Source organism: Heterodontus francisci, chromosome 3, assembly GCF_036365525.1.
Source record: "Heterodontus francisci isolate sHetFra1 chromosome 3, sHetFra1.hap1, whole genome shotgun sequence".
In the NCBI taxonomy this organism is placed as follows: Eukaryota; Metazoa; Chordata; class Chondrichthyes; order Heterodontiformes; family Heterodontidae; genus Heterodontus; species Heterodontus francisci.
The window spans coordinates 190,910,070-190,926,591 of NC_090373.1; the positions used below are offsets into that span (position 1 = coordinate 190,910,070).

Sequence of the window (16,522 nt, forward strand, 5' to 3'; positions counted from 1 at the left end):
TTGAGGATCAAGAATGGGGGAGGGCCTAGTATGAGACAGCACAGGGAGAGGTGGGAGAGTCAGCAGGAAGGGTTGACACATGGAGAGGGGATGGGGAAAGGAAGAGGGGCAGAGGAAGATGGGAGGCGAGGGCACAGGGCGAGTACCTGGGCTCATAAGTGGCTGTGAGGTATGGGAGGATGGTTGATGCTTGTGGTCCCTCCATATCAGAGAAGCGGGGAGGATTTGGTAATGGAACCTTCTCTGTTTAAAGGATAAAGTTGCAGGGCTCTTGATGAACAGTGGGGATGTGGGACCAATTGATTTCTCTCTCAGCTAGAATGGATTGATGGGTGAATGGCCCATTCGTCAATATCATTCTGTAACCTCCAGCAGGAGTCGGAGCCTCCGTGGCAGTGGGGAGGGTATTGGAGAGGGACTGAATCTCGGAAAGAATTGGAGTGGTGGAAAAAATTTTGAGAGAGAGAGAGGGTTTGGCCCTAACTGTGATTGAAAATTACTTCTTCGAGTGAAGTGCTTAAAAAAAAAACTGCCCCTTTACATCTTTCATCGTGTACACACTCAGTCACACAACTGCAAGACTTGTAGTTGCTATAGCAACACCAGTTATCTGAATCGAATTTACATTTGTTTTACACATAAAAAGGAATGATTATACCGTGTCATGATAAAACTGTGCCTGCCGACACAGCCATAATGTGGTGAGGTGCTCATGGCATAGGAACGGGCACAAGGTGGTACTTTGAGATGCTTAATGAAGCTTGGGAAATCTGGCTAACCTTGTAGCCCAGCGACAAAAAAAACTTGATTTTTTTTAAATGCTTGTGCTATATAATCTAAGGTTTATATATACGATGTCATTGATTTATAGCTGGACAATAATAATGGGTGACCTTTGCTTTGAAGAATGTGTAAGAAATACATTGGATGTACAGTCCAGAAAAAGGCCATTCGGTCCAACAGGTCCATACTGGTGTTTATACTCTGCACGAAGCCTTCTCATCCTATCAGCAGATCCTTCTATTCCTTTCTCCCTCACCTGCTTATCCAGCTTTCCCTTAAATATATCTGTGCTATTCACTTCGATTACTCCTTTTCATAATCTGAAAAGGCCTCCTATCAGCTCAACGCTCAGTCTTCTCCTTTCCAGAGAAAAGAGCCCCAGCCTTTCCTGATCAGGATAACCTCTTCTGTTATCATCCTTGTGAATTATTTTTGCACCTTTTTCCAGTGCCTCAATATCTTTTAACCATATGGAGACCAGAACTGTTAACAATACTCCAAGTGTTCTCTAACCAAGAGTCTGTACAAGTTTAACATAATTTCTCTACTTTTCAATTCTATCCCTCTACAAATGAGAGAATACTTTTCCCCCAGTCTGAGGGACAGTGGGGAAGGGGGCATCTGAAATGTGTCCAGGTTTCTATTTCGATCAGTATGGGATAAAAATTCTCTATCAATGGGAGATGGGGGTCTCTCAAAGTAATGAGGGATTTAGATATAGTGCACAGGGGAGGATGCTTTGCGCAAATCAATAACGAGAGAGCAAATGTTTAAGGTAATCACCAAAAGAATAAAGGATGAGGTTAGGGGAATTTTTTTTTTTTTGCAGAGAGGGTTGTTGGGAGATGGAATACCCGAGCAGAAACAGTGGTGGAATCTGGACTCGTAATAGAAGGGGATTGATAGTGAAAAAAAGATAGATATAAGGAATAAGGCCAAGGGGATGGAGCTAAGACGTGGGGTGGTAGTGTAGTTGTTATGTTACTAGACAAGCAATGTAGAGATCTAAACTAATACTGCTGGGAATGCCAGTTCAAATCCCACCGTGAGCTGTTTAAGAAATTGAATTTAGTTTAAACAAATCCAGAAATTAAATTTTAAACTGCCTTTTTAAAAAAAAAAAAGTGACTAGATTGTAATAACAACCTAACTGCTTCATCAATATCCTTTTAATCAGTCTGAGAGCCGTTTTGAATAAGGAAGTTTAAATGGTGTGTCGAATATTTCAATATCTAAATGCTGGTCTAGCTAGCGAGGCCCCAATCCCACAAACGAATATATTTAAAAAAAAATTGCATCTATGCATAATATATAATTCAGGGGAGTGGGACAATTGGATAGCCTTTTCTAGTACAGGTACGATGGGCTAATGGCCTTCCGTGCTGAATGATTTTATATATAATGTGTGTGACTCCAGTCCCACACCAACGCTGACTCCAAGTACTCAGTGGCTTCCTCAGTACTTATCAAAATGCTCGCACTGTGGGTGTACTTTCACCACACAGACAGAGATTGGCAATACATACTTTGAATTTGTTCATGGGATGTGGGCATCGCTGGCCAGGCCAGCATTTATTGCCTATCCCTAATTGCCCTTGAGAAGGTGATGGTGAGCTGCCTTCTTGAACCACTGCAGTCCATGTGAGGTAGGTACACCCACAGTGCTGTTAGGAAGGGAGTTCCAGGATTTTGACCCAGCGACAGTGAAGGAACAGTGATATAGTTCCAAGTCAGGATGGTCTGTGACTTGGAGAGGGACTTGCAGATGGTGATGTTCCCATACATCTGCTGCCCTTGTCCTTCTAGTTGGTAGAGGTCGTGGTTTCGAAGGTGCTGTCTAAGGAGCCTTGGTGAGTTGCTGCAGTGCATCTTGTATATGGTACACACTGCTGCCACTGTGCGTCGGTGGTGGAAGGAGTGAATGTTGAAGGTGGTGGATGGGGTGCCAATCAAGCGGGCTGCTTTGTCCTGGATGGCGTCGAGCTTCTTGAGTGTTGTTGGAGCTGCACCCATCCAGGCAAGTGGAGAGTATTCCACCACACTCCTGACTTGTGCCTTGTAGATGGTGGACAGGCTTTGGGTAGTCAGGAGATGAGTTACTCGCTGCAGGATTCACAGCCTCTGACCTGCTCTTGCAGCCATGGTATTTATGTGGCTACTCCAGTTCAGTTTCTGGTCTATGGTGACCCCCAGGATGTTGATAGTGGGGGATTCAGTAATGGTAATGCCATTGAATGTCAAGGGGAGATGGTTAGATTCTCTTGTTGGAGATGGTCATTGCCTGGTACTGGTGTGGCGCAAATGTTACTCTCCACTTATCAGCCCAAGCCTAGATATTGTCCAGGTCTTGCTGCATTTTTATATGGGCTGCTTCAGTATCTGAGGAGTCGTGAATGGTGCTGAACATTGTGCAATCATCAGCGAACATCCCCACTTCTGACCTTTATGATTGAAGGAAGGTCATTGATGAAGCAGCTGAAGATGGTTGGGCCCAGGACACTATCCTGAGGAACTCCTGCAGTGATGTCCTGGAGCTCAGAAGATTGACCTCCAATAACCACAACCATCTTCCTTTGTGCTAGGTATGACTCCAACCAGCGGAGGGTTTTCCCCCTGATTCCCATTGACTTCTGTTTTGCTAGGGCTCCTTGATGCCATACTCAGCCAAATGCTGCCTTGATGTCAAGGGCAGTCACTCTCACCTCACCTCTTCAGTTCAACTCTTTTGTCTGTGTTTGGACCAAGGCTGTTTTGAGGTCAGGAGCTGAGTGGTCCTGGCGGAACCCAAACTGAGCGTTGCTGAGCAGGTGCCGCTCGATGGCACTGTCGACGACATCTTCTATCACTTTACTGATGATTGAGAGTCGGCTGATGGGACGGTAATTGGCCGGGTTGGACTTGTCCTGCTTTTTGTGTACAGGACATACCTGGGCAATTTTCCACATTGCAGGGTAGATGCCAGTGTTGTAGTTGTATTGGAACAGCTTGGCTAGGGGCGCGGCAAGTTCTGGAGCACAGGTCTTCAGTACTATTGCCGGAATATTGTCAGGGCCCATAGCTTTTGCAGTATTCAGTGCCTTCAGTTGTTTCTTGATATCGCGTGGAGTGAATGGAATTGGCTGAAGACTTCATTGTCCATCACCATTCACGCCTGGATGTGGCAGGACTGCAGAGCTTAGATCTGATCCGTTGGTTATGAGATCGCTTAGCTCTGTCTATTGCATGCTGCTTACACTGTTTGGCACTCAAGTAGTCCTGTGTTGCAGCTTCACCAGGTTGACACGCCGTGTTGTGGTATGCCTGGTGCTGCTCCTGGCATGCCCTCCTGCACTCTTCATTGAACCAGGGTTGGTCTCCTTGCTTCATGGTAATGGTAGAGTGGGGGATATGCTGGGCCATGAGGTTACAGATTGTGGATGAGTACAATTTTGCTCCTATTGATGGCCCACAATGCCTCATGGATGCCCAGTTTTGAGTTGCTAGATCTGTTGGAAATCTATGCCATTTAGCATGGTGATAGTACCACACAACACGATGGTGGATTGGAGGATGTCGAGCAGTAGGCCTTAAAGGGACAGGCCCAGGTTAGCAGCTAATTATCCTGGCTGTACTCCACAGTAAATGCTACCTCCAAGGAACACCACAGGAAATCAGCTAGTTTCTTTCATCATGGATCTGTTATCTTGCCCTCTTTCGTGTGGATTGGTTGAACCTCTGTCTTAATGTCTGGCTGTTTGTAAAGCTGCTGGGCTGTGTGACTGTTCTGTGTTTTTTTTTTACTGTATAGCTCCGCATTCTTTCTCATATATGGCAGGAGGTGGCACATTAAAGGCACTTATTTCAGTTACTGGGAGCTTTCCTGAATTCCCCGTCAGCACATCTGAATCTACCCATATTTGGGCAAAAGAAAATGAGAGATCAGCATTGCAGGCTGTGAAGTCACATTGCCCGGTTCCCCAGAAACACGGGGCTGGAATGCTTAACACTTTTTAAAATCACTCTTAGCTCAGATCCACAGAAAGTCAGGGCCGTAATGCCCAACTCTAATCGCTCTGGTGGTTTCCTTGGGGGCCCCTCCTCTGTGCCGACAGAATTTCTGTTTTCTGTGTAGGTGTGTCAATGGGACCTGTGCTGGAGTTACTGTCTCTGCTTCCCCATGCAGGAGCCATCTTGCAGTGGTCAAAATGTGAAGGGCAATTGACCAGCGTAAATCCCCGTGATCTCTGGGACTGGTTCCAATCGGCCGAGGGATTGGAGAGTAATTATTCCAGTGATTTTCTCCTTATTGGCCATGGGTTATTGATTTTAAAAAGTACAGCATTGGCTCTAAAGCACTTTGGGGCATCCTGAGTTTGTGAAAGCCGCTACGTAAATGCAAGCCTTTCTTTTGCCTCTCCCAGGAGATTATATGGCTCTGGGGTTGGGGGAGGGGGTAGATAGGAAGTATCTGGAATAGAGGGACAGTAATAATAATGGTTTGTGGGGAAAATGGTATTGAGATAGAAGATCAGCCATGATCTAGTTGAATGGTGGATCAGGCTTGAGGGACCGTATGGCCTATTTCCCATGCTCCTAATCCAGAGGCCTGGACTAAAGCTCCCGAAAAAGAGTGAAATCCCACCATGACAGCAGGAATAAAAAGCTTGTCTCAGTAATGGTGATCATGAAACTACCAGATTGTTGTAAAAAACCCTCTGACATGTCTTCCTTTTTTCCTCAACAGAGGATTCCCCCGCACACCCACTGTGTTTGACAGAGCCCTCAATTGTGACCATCCCATTTCCTGCATTTCTGCCCTCACCCCTTCCCTTCCCTCCCAGAACCACGACAGGATTCCCCTTGTCCTCACTTTCCACCCCACCAGCCTCCACATCCAAAGGATCATTTTCCGCCACCTCAAGTATGATGCCACCACCGAACACATCTTCCCTTAGAGTCATAGAGTTATACAACGCAGAAACAGGCCCTTCGGCCCAACGTGTCTGTGCCGGCCATCAAGCACCTATCTAGTCTAATCCCATTTTCCAGCACTTGGCTCGTAGCCTTGTATGCTATGACGTTTCATGTGCTCATCTAAATACTTCTGAAATGTGAGGGTTCCTGCCTCTACCACCCCTTCAGGCAGTGTGTTCCAGATTCCAGCCACCCTCTGGGTGAAAATTTTTTTCCTCAAATCCCCTCGAAACCTCCTGCTCCTTACCTTAAATCTATGACCCCTGGTCATTGCTGAAGGAAAACATTTATTCCTATCTAACCTATCTATGCCCCTCATAATTTTGTATACCTCACTCAGGTCCCCCCTCAGTCTTCACTGCTCTAAGGAAAACAACCCTAGCCTATCCAGTCTCTCTTCATAGCTGAAATGCTGCAGCCCAGGCAACATCCTGGTGAATCACCTCTGCATCCACTCCAGTGCAATCACATCCCTCCTATAGTGTGGCGACCAGAACTGTACACAGTACTCCACCCCTGTCAGCATTCCGAAGGGATCATTCCCTCAGCAACACCCTGGTTGACTCCTCCATTACCCCTGACACCTCATGCCCTTCCCATGGCATCTTCCCTTGCAATTGCCCTTTTACCTCCTCTCTTCTCTAAATCCAAGGCCCCAAACACTCCTTCCAGGTGAAGCAGCGATTTACTTGTACTTCTTTCAATGTAGTATGCTGTATTCGCTGCTCACAATGCGGTCTCTTCTACATTGGGGAGACCAAACGCAGACTGGGTGACTGCTTTGTGGAACACCTCCGCTCAGTCTGAAAGCATGACCCCAAGCTTCCGGTTGCTGGTGATTTCAACAGTTCCCCCACCCACCCCCCGCACATCTCTGTCCTGGGATTGCTGCAGTGTTCCAGTGAACATCAACGCAAGCTCGAGGAACAGCATCTCATTTACCGATTAGACACACTACAGCCTGCCGGACTGAACATTGAGTTCAATCATTTCAGACCATGGGCCCCATTATTTTTTCCTTATTTTTTATTTTTTTTTAAAACATTTTTTTAACCATGTGCTAATCTTAAACTTATTTTTCATGTTTTTGCTTTCGTTCAGAGCTGTTCATTATTCTGCCATTAGCACCCTCTCTGGACTCGTGTATTGTCTTTCGCTGTAACTATTTAACAATCCATTTGCATTCTGTTCCAAGACATGTCATTTAATCTCTACCCCCCCCTCCCCCTCCCCCCGTCCTTTCACAGACTTTCCCTTTTGTTCTCCCTGCCCCCCTCCCCACAGCTCCCCCTTCTCACATGCTCAACGATGTTACATTTCTAACTTTTGCCAGTTCTGATGAAGGGTTGCTGTCCTGAAACATTAACTCTGCTTCTCTCTCTACACAGATGCTGCCAGACCTGCTGAGTATTTCCGGCACATTCTATTCTCATTTCAGATTTCCAGCATCCGCAGTATTGTGCTCTTATTGTTGTAAAAACCCATCTGGTTCACTAATGTCCTTTAGGGAAGGAAATCTGCTGTCCTTACTTGGTCTGGCCTACATGTGACTCCAGACCCACATCAATGTGGTTAACTCTTAACTGCTCTTTGACGGTCTAGCAAGCCACTCGGTTGTAGGCAGCTCACCAGCACCTTCTCATGGCCAATAAATGCTGGCCTTGCCAGCAACGCCCACACCCCGTGAATGAATTTAAAATCTAGTCAGGCATTCTGAGTTGTGGGCAGTTTTCCTGGCCGTCATTTTCATACGTTTAATACAAGGATGCATCAGGAAGCAGCCTTTGCCTTTGGGGAAATGATCTTAGAATCCAAACCAAGCTGGTAGAGAGCAAATACCACTTAAAAATAAATGTTCTCACACAGGAAGGCTGTGGGTATGTGGAACAGATTGAGTGCCAGAGGCCACAGAATCAACTGAAGTGTTTAACAAATGTTAACTTGGTCAGTAGCAGCATTAAGGGGTATGGAGAATAATGGACGGGTTTGGGATTGAAAGGATAAAAGAACTGCTATCTGTCACAAAATGGTGGAGCAGAGCCTGTGTGAGTTACAACTCCGAAACAAGCCAGTCTGTGCTGGTTTTAACCCTGCACTGAGCAGTAAGCTTGCCCCCACCCCCCACGTTCTGGTCTAAGCTTCACTCACTCACTCACTGCATTCCACAACCTCGTAACCCTCCTGTGTTTAAGGTCTCTTGTTGCTCAGTGTCCTAAACCTGCTGACTTTGCTCCTAAATTTGTTTTTTTTCACTCTTGTTTGTGGTTTAATTTAATGTAATCTTCCCCATTTACCCTTTACCGTCCTGTGAATCCCCAAGGTTCTTTTTTTTGTTATTGTTGCTGGTATTCCGAACTGAACATTTCCAGTCCTTTCTTATCACTCAGTTCGACTAAGGTGCTGCCAGATCCCTGGAGGTCGAAAGGTGAAGATGAGACAGGCCAAAGAGCTGGACTGTGTAAAGAGATAGCACAGGCAAGATGGGCCAAATAGCCACTTCTTAAGCTGTAAACATGTATGGTTCTATTTTAAGATCCGCTTCGATCAGTCTTTTCAAAGCCCACAAATCGTTATAAACTCATGTTGGACTTCAGTTGTTCCCAGTTGTCAGGACTTTGGAGAGCACTTTAGGTTCATTAACTCACAATGATGTCCACGCAGCAGTTAGGGAGATACCATGCAGTACTGAGGGAATGCTGCACTGTTGGAGATGCCATCTTTCAATGAGATGTTGAACTGAGGCCACAACTGCCTCTCCGGTGGATGCAAAAGATCCTATGGCACTATTTAAGCCTGGATTTTTGTGCTCAAGTCCCTAACTTGGTGCTTTAGATTCCCCTTCCGCCATGTCAGCTCAGTGGTAACACTCTGACCGCTGAGTCAGAAAATTGTGGATTCAAGTCTCGCTCTAGAACTTCAGTACAACAATCTCAGCTGTCACTCCAGTGCAGTACTGAGGGAGTGCTGCACTGTCAGAGGTGCCTTCGTTTGGAGGAGATGTTAAACTATTAGAACATTACAGCGCAGTACAGGCCCTTCGGCCCTCGATGTTGCGCCGACCTGTGAAACCATCTGACCTACACTATTCCATTTTCATCCATATGTCTATCCAATGACCACTTAAATGCCCTTAAAGTTGGCGAGTCTACTACTGTTGCAGGCAGGGCGTTCCACGCCCCTACTACTCTCTGAGTAAAGAAACTACCTCTGACATCTGTCCTATATCTATCACCCCTCAACTTAAAGCTATGTCCCCTCGTGTTTGCCATCACCATCCGAGGAAAAAGACGCTCACTATCCACCCTATCTAACCCTCTGATTATCTTATATGTCTCTATTAAGTCACCTCTCCTCCTCTTTCTCTCCAATGAAAACAACCTCAAGTCCCTCAGCCTTTCCTCGTAAGACCTTCCCTCCATACCAGGCAACATCCTAGTAAATCTCCTCTGCACCCTTTCCATAGCTTCCACATCCTTCCTATAATGCGGTGACCAGAACTGCACGCAATACTCCAGGTGCGGTCTCACCAGAGTTTTGTACAGCTGCATCATGACCTCGTGGCTCCGAAACTCGATCCCCCTACTAATAAAAGCTAACACACCATATGCCTTAACAGCCCTATTAACCTGGGTAGCAACTTTCAGGGATTTATGTACCTGGACACCAAGATCTCTCTGTTCATCTACACTACCAAGAATCTTCCCATTAGCCCAGTACTCTGCATTCCTGTTACTCCTTCCAAAGTGAATCACCTCACACTTTTCCGCATTAAACCCCATTTGCCATCTCTCAGCCCAGCTCTGCAGCCTATCTATGTCCCTCTGTACCCTACAACATCCTTCGGCACTTTCCACAACTCCACCGACCTTCGTGTCATCCGCAAATTTACTAACCCACCCTTCTACACCCTCTTCCAGGTCATTTATAAAAATGACAAACAACTGTGGCCCCAAAACAGATCCTTGCGGTACACCACTAGTAACTAAACTCCAGGATGAACATTTGCCATCAACCACCACCCTCTGTCTTCTTTCAGCTAGCCAATTTCTGATCCAAAGCTCGAAATCACCTTCAACCCCATACTTCCGTATTTTCTGCAATAGCCTACCGTGGGGAACCTTATCAAACGCCTTACTGAAATCCATATACACCACATCCACTGCTTTACCCTCATCCACCTGTTTGGTCACCTTCTCGAAAAACTCAATAAGGTTTGTGAGGCACGACCTACCCTTCACAAAACCGTGCTGACTATCGCTAATGAACTTATTCTTTTCAAGATGATTATAAATCCTGTCTCTTATAACCTTTTCCAACATTTTACCCACAACCGAAGTAAGGCTCACAGGTCTATAATTACCAGGGCTGTCTCTACTCCCCTTCTTGAACAAGGGGACAACATTTGCTGTCCTCCAGTCTTCCGGCACTATTCCTGTCGACAATGACGACATAAAGATCAAGGACAAAGGCTCTGCAATCTCCTCTCTGGCTTCCCAGAGAATCCTAGGATAAATCCCATCTGGCCCAGGGGACTTATCTATTTTCACACTTTCCAAAATTGCTAACACCTCCTCCTTGTGAATCTCAATCCCATCTAGCCTAGTAGCCTGAATCTCAGTATTCTCCTCGACAACATTTTCTTTCTCTACTGTAAATACTGACGAAAAATATTCATTTAACGCTTCCCCTATCTCCTCTGATTCCACACACAACTTCCCACTACTATCCTTGATTGGCCCTAATCTAATCTAACTGTCTGCTTTCTGAGGTCGATTGTAAAAGATCATGTGACACTATTGAAAAAGAGTGGGAGAATTCACCCCTTAATCAACATCATTCGAACAGATGATTTGGTCAATTATCACTGCTATTTGTGGGAGCTTGCTATGCATATATTGGCTACTTCAATAAGTACTTCATTGACTGTAAAGCGTTCTGGGTTGTCCTGAGGTTGTGAAAAGTGCTATAGAAATGCAGGTTCTTCCTTTCAACACATCAAGAGGTGCACACAGCGCTGGCTTACGCCAGCAGTGAGGATTGTTCTAGACTGTTCCACAATTGAACCTTGCAAAGAGTTAGTGAGTGACCTTGGACATTTCCTGAAGCTGTCTCTCTCCCTCTCTATCTTTTGTAAATATTATTTGGCGCTGTCCATTTTTAATGTGTTTGACGTGTTTTGATACCTGCTGTGTTCAGCAGACACTATGTAAAGAAGCTTCAGCTGCTGTATCCCTACTGTTCCCAGTACTGTGGAGACAGCTAACTGCCAAGAAATCTCCTCACAGCATCAGCTTCCCTGACTGTGTCTTCACACAGCCGGATTGCTCGTGTTTCCTTTCATTCAACATTGATGGAATAAACCCAAATATCTAGCAGGTCGTAACAATCTCCTCTCCTATTTCTTCCAAATAGTGCCTTGGGATCTTCAGCAGCCACCTGACAGTGTGGCTAGAGGTGACTAACACTTCAATTCAGAAGACAGTACCTCCAACAGTGCTACAGTACCTCCAACAGTGCTGCACTCCCTCAGTACTGCACTGGAGTGTCAGCATTGTTTTGTGTTCATGTCTCTGGAGTGGGACTGGATCCACAACCTTCTGATTCGGAGGCGAGAGCTACCTATTGAGCCACAGATAAGTACTCTATCTATGATCCAAGCTGTTAGAACTCAATGCTTTGGGCAACATACTCTGCCCGTCTTCTAGAGAAGAGGCTGGATCTGTGGAAGAGCTTGGTTTATATATGGTGGAGTGGGAGAGTGGGTGGGATCTTGCTGCTGATTGGTCAGGCTTAGTGTGTCTGCAATAGGGTGGTAGATGATCTTGCTGCTGATTGGTCAGGCTTAGTGTCTGCAATAGGTTGGTAGATGATATTCTTGCTGCTGATTGGTCAGGCTTAGTGTGTCTGCGATAGGGTGGTAGATGTTCTTGCTGCTGATCGGTCAGGCTTAGTGTCTGCAATAGGTTGGTAGATGATATTCTTGCTGCTGATTGGTTAGGCTTAGTGTGTCTGCGATAGGGTGGTAGATTTCTTGCTGCTGATTGGTCAGGCTTCATGTGTCTGCGATAGGTTGGTACATGCTGTTGTTTGGTTGGCTGTTGTGTTCTGTGATTGGTCAGTATATGCTGTTGTTCTTGCTCCTGATTGGCTGGCTAATCTATCCTGTGGTAAGTCATTACATGTTATTGTCCGAACAGTTCTTCAAAGAACTCATCTTACAAGAAAAGAACTGCTCTTTTTGGAGCAATTCACCTGGTGTAAACCGTAAATCGTCTCACTCAAGTTGTTGTTGGTTATATGTGAGATGCAGTGAAGGCTGTGTGAGGGCTTGACCCAAGTGGACAGTCAAAGTGGAACTGTTTGACTGGTGCTGCTTTGTGGCACAGAATCTCAAGCTGTTCAGTTGGCACGTGGTAAGGTCACTGATCTGAAACTGGAACTCTGCTTCTCTCTCCACAGATGTTGCCAGGCCTGCTGAGTATTTCCAGCATTTCTTGTTCTTATTTCAGATTTCCAGCATCTGCAGTATTTTGCATTTATTTTATTATATGTGTTAGTCTTACTTTGCCAGATTCTGTAACGTGCACCGGGTTCTCCTCCGTGTTGCCACACCGTGCATTAGACACTAACTGAATTCAGCCACCAGTCCCTACAATTCAGTAAGACCATGATGTTGAGGGATGCTGCTGCCAACAGCTGGGAGAAATGTGCCATTAAAGGTTTGGAGAAGGGTGGTTGAGGCTGCTCTTGAAGGAGGTGGTTATCAGCTGGCACATTCACAGGTATAAATGTCACCCGTCGCTTGTCTGCCCAGGCCTGAATGTTATCCAGAGTCTACTGGCAGCCGGTGAGATCAGTCGTTGTGGGATGAGTTGTGAATGGAGTTGAAAGCTGCATGGAGGGAAGGTGAACCGAGAGATAAAACAACAGACCACCATCAGTCTGTCAGTTAGTTTGTTTTAAACACGGCAAAGACTTGCACCAAAACTAAGAGAATGCTACAGGGCAGCCCGGTTATTTTGTTCCATTCCAGTGACATAATTCAAGTGGGGAAACATGGCGTGTTCTTCATTTTATATCATTATGCAAAGATGGGTTGTACTGCTTGGAATTAAGTGAGTCTGATCACAGCTGCTGTTCGATGTGTTCACTGTGCTGTGAATTTAAAGCCTCTCCTCCGGTTTGGTATTAATTCTCACCAAGTGTTTATTCAGTCTGTCTTCAGAGACATTGAAGAATCATACGATCAACAGTCACTGATATCCAGTCCTGATCACAAGGTGGGATACTGTTCTTATACCACTGGGTTATGCTATGCTCTATGTAGATGTAGGGAAGTGTGAGTCAATTCTCATAGAATGAAGGCACTCAGCCCCATAATTTGTATTTAAAAATTCTATCATGGGATGTGGGTGTTGCTGGCTAGGCCAGCATTTATTGCCCATCCCTAATTGCCCTTGAACTGAGGGGCTTGCTAGGCCATTTCAGAAGGCATGCACATGTCAACCACATTGCTGTGGGTCTGGAGTCACATGGAGGCCAGACCAGGTAAGGACAGCAGATTTCCTTCCCGAAAGAGATATAATTTAATTGGAAAAGCAGCCAGTGGCGAGATGAGGAAAATTTGTTTTGATGCAGTGGGCTGAATTTTACAGACCCCCACCTCCCGACATCGGGGGTTGTGGCAGGGTGGGGTGGGATGGGGGTGGTGGGTGGGGGGAGCCGGAAAATACTTCTAGGAGAAGCCCGCCATGGATCTTGATGGCGGGAAGGCCCAGTCCCTTATTGCCGGCGGCGGTGAGGCCTCATGGCAGCCATTTTTTCCACTCCCCCTGCCCCACCCCCCCCCCCCCCCACCCCACCCCCGCCACTCGGCAACAGGAGCTCAATTTAAATATGTTAATGACCGTCGTGCTCCCGCCATCCATCCTGGAGCGATATTGGTGCCAGTGGCTGGCACTACTGTGCCTTTGGATCCCCATCTGGGGATCCGAGGCAAAACAGTGGTGGAGAAGGGGGGAGCAGGTAAGTTTTCCAGTGCGGGAGGGGGAGGAGCAGGGTCAAACTCATCTGATTGGTGTAGAGTATGGTGTGAAGGGGTCAAGTTTATAAACTTTGGGAGGAAAGGTCAGGTGCACAAGCTAAGTATTTTGGGGGGTTGGGAGAGGGCAAGGAATTAAATGTATGGTTATTGGGGGGGGGGGGTGGGAGAGGGGCAACATCAATTAATTTAATTATTTTAAAATCCATTTTCCTTTTTAAATATTTAAATGTAACAGTAGGGCTCGAAACCCTTTAAAAATAGTGTCAGCGCCTGCACACAGACAGCTAACCCCATTGCTGGGAACGGACCGCCCACTCCCTCCATGTCATCAGGGTGAGATGGGGCGGGGGGGGTCCACCCCAGTCATTTAAATGAGCTGCTGCGTTTAATATCACAGCGGCTCCGCGACGTGCAGCCCATGCGGACGGACCGCCATTGTTTATGAAATTTATGCAAAGTATAAATTTCAGCCCAATGAGTGGGTTTGTTCTGGAATGCATTGCCCTAATGTGTGGTGGAAGCACACAATTGACAATGGTTTCATGGTCACCATTAGACTAGCTTTTTAAAAAATTATACATTTATTAATTGAATTCCAGTTTCACCATCTGCCAGGGTAGAATTTGAACCCATGCCCCCAGAGGACTAGCCTGGGCCTCTGTCTTACTTGTCCAGTGACAATACCACTACGCCACTGTCTCCCTGGAAATAAACTGCTTTTACTTTGACCCAAAGTCTACAATCCTCATTCTATAACTAATAAAACACTAAGAATATAGTACAGAAAAGTTTTCCTTTTCAAGCGGTGGGAAAGTTATTGGAAGGGATTCTGAGAGACAGGATTTATATGCATTTGGAAAGGCGTGGTCTGATTAGGGATAGTCAGCATGGCTTTGTGCGTGGGAAATCATGTCTCACGAATTTGATTGAGTTTTTCGAGGAGGTGACCAAGAGGATTGACAAGGGCAGGGTGGTGTACGTTGTCTACATGGACTTTAGCAAGGCCTTTGACAAGGTCCCGCATGGTAGGCTGGTCCAGAAGGTTCGAACACGTGGGATCCAGGGTGAGCTAGCAAATTGGATACAAAATTGGCTTGGTGATAGGAGGCAGAGGGAGGTTGTGGAGGGTTGTTTTTCAGATTGGAGGCTGGTGACCAGTGGTGTGCTGCAGGGATCATTGCTGGGCCCTCTGTTGTTTGTCGTATATGTTAATGACTTGGATGTGAATGTAGGGTCTTTCTAATGAAAATAATCCTAATCTACTCAACCTCTCTTCATAGCTAGCACCCTCCATACCAGGCAACATCCTGGTGAACCTCCTCTGCACCCTCTCCAAAGCATCTACATCCTTTTGGTAATGTGGCGACCAGAACTGCACGCAGTATTCCAAATGTGGCCGAACCAAAGTCTTATACAACTGTAACATGACCTGCCAACCCTTGTACTCAAAACCCCTTCGGATGAAGGAAAGCATGCCGTATGCCTTCTTGACCACTCTATTGACCTGCGTTGCCACTTTCAGGGAACAATGGACCTGAACACCCAAATCTCTCTGTACATCAATTTTCCCCAGGACTTTTCCATTTACTGTATAGTTCACTCTTGAATTGGATCTTCCAAAATGCATCACCTCGCATTTGCCCTGATTGAACTCCATCTGCCATTTTTCTGCCCAACTCTCCAATCTATCTATATTCTGCTGTATTCTCTGACAGTCCCCTTCACTATCTGCTACTCCACCAATCTTAGTGTCGTCTGCAAACTTGCTAATCAGACCACCTATACTTTCCTCCAAATCATTTATGTATATCACAAACAACAGTGGTCCCAGCACGGATCCCTGTGGAACACCACTGGTCACACGTCTCCATTTTGAGAAACTCCCTTCCACTGCTACTCTCTGTCTCCTGTTGCCCAGCCAGTTCTTTATCCATCTAGTATAGATAGGCATTATGGTCGGTATGGACGCGGTGGGCCGAAGGGCCTGTTTCTATGCTGTACGACTCTATGACTCTAAGTATCTATCCAATTTCCTTTTGAAAGTTATTATTAAAGTTGCTTCCACCGCACTTTCAGACAGTGCGTTGCAGAACAAACCCACTCACTGTGTCAAAACAAATTCTCCTCATCTCGCCCCTGGCTGTTTTTCCAATTAAATTAAATCTCTGTTTTCTCTAGTTACCGACGCTCCTGCCAGTGGAAACAGCTTCTCCTTACTTATTCTTATCAAACCCCTCATAAATTTGAACTCCTCTACTAAATCTCCCTCAAGGCAACTGAGAATGAGCAATAAATGTCGACTGTTGTATATTGTTGCTAGCATTTCAGATGCTAGGTTGACCTTGATTTACAGAGATCTCACAGTCATCGTAAATCTAAACAGTAACTCATTTATTATATTTATTGGACTATATACGCTTTCCATAAGCCTGTTTAGCTTCTGCTACTCATGATGCTTCTTGCTTCTCCCAAGCCTGTTACACAGGTGATAAGAACATAAGAAATAGGAGTAGGCCATTCAGCCCCTCGAGCCTGCCCTGCCATTCAGTAAGATCATGGCTAATCTGACCCAGGCCTCAACTCCTCTTTCGGGTCTGCTCTGCCTAACCCTCGACTCCCTGAGATTTCAAAAATCTATCGACCTCCTCCTTAAATACATTTAGTGATCTAGCCTCCACAACTCTCTGAGATAGAGAATTCCAGAGTTTCACCACCCTCTGAGAGAAGAAATTCCTTCGCATC

General features: G+C 45.9%; 1 protein-coding gene across 1 annotated transcript in view; it reads left to right on the forward strand.

Moving 5' to 3' along the window:
• stum (stum, mechanosensory transduction mediator homolog) overlaps window positions 1–16,522 on the forward strand; it is a 44,164-nt gene that overhangs the window by 923 nt on the left and 26,719 nt on the right. The gene's annotated exons all lie outside the window — the stretch shown is intronic.